Raw genomic sequence first — 4,091 nt, 5'->3', positions numbered from 1 at the left:
TATCTATCTATCTATCTATCTATCTATCTATCTATCTATCTATGTATTTATTTATTTATTTATTTATTTATCTATTTCTTTCTTTATTTATCTATCTATCTATCTATCTATCTATCTATCTATCTATCTATCTATCTATCTATCTATCTATTTTGTGTGTGCGTGTGTGTGTGGGGCGGGGCGGGGAAATAATATATCCTTTTGTTTACGGTTCCCTCTGTTTAACCGAGCCACCGGCAGTGAATTAGCAGTAGAGTAAGTAGACCTTTGCTTAGAGGTGATTCTCAGCTGAGAGAGAGAGCATACAGAGCACACACACACAGAGCACCACCAAGAGAAACAGTTTAGAAGGCTGCCGTGCACGATTTTCTATGTTTACTACTACGACTTTCGGCTTCTGCCGTTAGGGATCGCCACAGCGGATCATCCGTTTCCATGTCTTCCTGTCTTCTGCGTGTTCCTCTGTCACACCATCCACCTGCATGTCTTCCCTCACCACATCCATAAACCTCCTCTTTGGCCTTCCTCTTTTCCTCTTTCCTGGCAGCTCCATATTCAGCATCCAAACCGTCCAACTTGAGCAATCGTTCCTAATCTTGCTCTTCTTCGTTACTCCCAGTGAAAATGTTAGCATCCTCAACTCTGCCACCTCCAGCTCCGCCTCCTGCTGTCTTTTCGTCAGTGCCACTGTCTCTAAATCATATAACGTAGCTGGTCTCACGAACATCTTGTTAACCTTCCCTTTAACTGTTGCTGGTACCCTTCTGTCCTGACACTCTTCTCCACCCACTCCACCCTGCCTGCCCGTCTGCCTGCCTGCCTGCCTGCCTGCCTGCCTGCCTGCCTGCCTGCCTGCCTGCCTGCCTGCCTGCACTCTCTTCTTCACCTCTCTCCTGCACTCCCCGTTACTTTGGACAGTTGACCCCAAGTATTTAAAGTGAAATGCCTTTGTCACCTCCTCACGCGTAGGTATTCCGTCTTGCTCCTACTGACTTTCATTCCTCTTCTCTCCAGTGCATACCTCCACCTCTCCAGGCTCTCCTCACAATGAACTGCACCCTACTGTCGCTACAGATGACAATGTCATCCGCGAACATCATCGTCCATGGAGACTCCTGCCTGATCTTGTCCGTCAACCTGTCCATCACCGTTGCAACCAAGAAAGGGCTCAGAGCCGATCCTTGATGTAATCCCACCTCCACCTTGAACCCATCTGTCATTCCAACCACGCACCTCAGCATTGTCACACTTCCCTCATACATAGCCTGCACCACTCCTACATACTTCTCTGCAACTCTTGACTTCCTCCTACAATATCACACCTCCTCTCTCGGCACCCTGTCGTATGCTTTGTGTAAATCTACAAAGACACAATGCAACTCTTTCTGGCCTTCTCTGTACTTCTCAATCAACCAACCTTTTCTCTCTCTCTCTCTCTCTCTCTCTCTCTCTCTCTCTCTCTCTCTCTCTCTCTCTCTCTCTCTCTGTCTCTCTCATTTTCTTCATTTATCAGCCCGTCAAAGTAGTCCTTCCACTTCGTAGCACACTCTCCTCGCTTGGCAGCACATTTCCATCTGTATCTTTGATCGCCCTAACTTGTCGCACATCCTCGGCAGCTCGGTCTCTCTGTCTAGCCAATCTGTACAAGTCTTTTTCTCCTTCCTTAGTGTCTAACCTGTCATACAGCTCACCGTACGACTTTTCCTTTACCTTTGCCACCTCTCTCTTTGCTTTACGCTGCATCTCCTTGTACTCCTGTGTACTTTCTTCATCTCTCTGACTATCCCACTTCTTCTTTGCCAACCTTTTCCTCTGTATACTTTGCTCTACTTCCTCCTTCCACCACCACCACCACCACCGCCAAGTCTCCTTGTCTTCCTTCCTCTGTCCCGATGACCCACCAAGTACATTCCTAGCTGTCTTCCTCGCTATTTCTGCAGCGCTTGCCCAGCCATCTGGCAACTCTTCACTACCACTCAGTGCCTGTGTTAACTCCTGCCTGAACTCCACACAACAGTCTTCCTTCTTCAACTTCCACCATTTGATCTTCGGCTGTGTCTTCACTCGCTTCCTCATGTTGGTCTCCAAAGTCATCTTACAGACCACCATCCGATGCTGCCTAGCTACGTTCTCCCCTGTCACCACCTTGCAGTATGCAATCCGTTTTACATCGCGCCTTCTACACAAGATATAGTCCACCTGTGTGCACTTTCCTCCACTCGTATACGTCGTCACCCTGTGCTCCTCCCTCTTCTTGAAATATGTATTCACCTCAGCCATTTCCATCCTTTTCGCAAAATCGAACACCATCTGTCCTTCCACATTTCTCTCCTCGATTCCATACCTTACCATCAACTCCTCATCACCTCTGTTCCCTTCAGCAACGTGTCCATCGAAGTCCGCTCCAATCACCACTCCCTCCTCCTTGGGTACCCTTTCCACCACGTCGTCCAACTCAACTCCAGAATTCTTCTTTTTCGTCCATCTTACACCCGACTTGCGGGGCATATGCGCTGATAACCGTCAGCAATACACCTTCGATTTCCAGCTTCATAATCCTCACTCTGTCTGACACTGTGTTCACCTCCAGCACGCTCTTGACATACTCTTCCTTCAGAATGACCCCTACCCCATTTCTCCTCCCATTCGCACCATGGTAGAAGAGTTTGAACCCACCTGCGATACTCCTGGCCTTACTCCCCTTCCACCTTGTCTCTTGTCACCTTTCTTCTTTCCATCACGTCAGCCTGCTCTCTCCCTTTACTAGCCATAGTGCCAACATTCAAAGTTCCGACTGACTCTCACCTCCACACGCCTACCCTTCCTCCTCTCTAGCTGCCTCTGGACATGCCTTCCCCCTCTCCTTTTCCTTCGCCCAACAGTAGCCTAGTTTCCACCGGCACTCCGCTGGTTAACAGTACCGATGGCGGTCGTCGGTAACCCGGGCCTCGACCGATCCGGTATGGAAATCTTATTTATGATCCGCATATTTGATTTGGCAAAGATTTGACGCCGGATGCCCTTCCTGACGTAACCCTCCCCATTTGTCCTGGCTTGGGACCTGCACTAAGAATGCATTGGCTTGTGCATCCTCAGTGGCTGGGTTGCACGCTTTTCTATGTTTGCCCCTCACTTTTGTGGCGTGAACTATCAATTCTAGTAATACAGGTGTGTTTATGTTAGGTATCACAGACACACGCACACGCACAATATATGTCCAAAAGTATTGAGATAACTGACCATTACACCTACAGGAGCTTTTCTGACATGTCATTCTGAATCCATAGAAACCCATATTCCACGAAGCTCCCGGCGCACAGTTTTTGTGCCGATGTTAATGCCAGGAGAAGTTTGGATCTCTGCAGTTATTGAGTCAACAGAGCGTTGGCGACTTGAGTTGCTGTTGTCCCTAAAGGCTTGCACTTTTCAATAATATGATGATATATGAAGCATAGAGAGTAAACGGGATAGATACCTTTTGAACAGCACCCTGTAGTACAGCACTTTGAAGGTACATATGTCGTCACTTGCTGTAGTGGTTTTTACTGATGGGCGTGGCCAGGTTTTCAGAAGCCTCTCAGTTGTCAATGTGAGAGCCAGGGGACGCGTCTGCCGTACGTTTAGGGTTAGGGTTAGGTGATTTCTCTGGTAGGGCTGCTTACACCACACCCCGGACTGGATTTGTTGCGTGTTTGTGTCCTGATCGATGGGCCAACTTAACACGCCTTCGGAGGGTGTCCGCCGGCCGGCTTTGCCGGCGTTCGGGCGGTCGGTTCCTCCGGTCTGGCGGATCGATGTCCTTTATTTAATGTTCTTAGTGGCGAGCAGAGTGCGGAGTGGGAGGGGCTCTACCGCGTAGTCGTCCTCTCCGTTGCACAGCTCGACAGCGTGCTCGGCGGTGCTCAGCCGGACCGTCTATCCCAGTTGCTCTTCCACGGCTCCCCTCGCGAGGCTTGCGGCCCCCCCCCCCCCCTCCAACATCTGTATGGGGAGGGGTGGAACAGCTCCGTGTTTACCTCGCGGGGCTTCCCGGAAGACATTTTCTCAAAGTCCTCGTGTGACCGGTCTACTTTTTCATTGCGTTGTGTAGG

The sequence above is a fragment of the Lampris incognitus genome, unplaced genomic scaffold (genome assembly GCF_029633865.1).
Source record: "Lampris incognitus isolate fLamInc1 unplaced genomic scaffold, fLamInc1.hap2 scaffold_536, whole genome shotgun sequence".
In the NCBI taxonomy this organism is placed as follows: domain Eukaryota; kingdom Metazoa; phylum Chordata; class Actinopteri; order Lampriformes; family Lampridae; genus Lampris; species Lampris incognitus.
The sequence above is the reverse complement of the archived record's forward strand: the minus strand, read 5'-3'. Positions refer to the sequence as shown.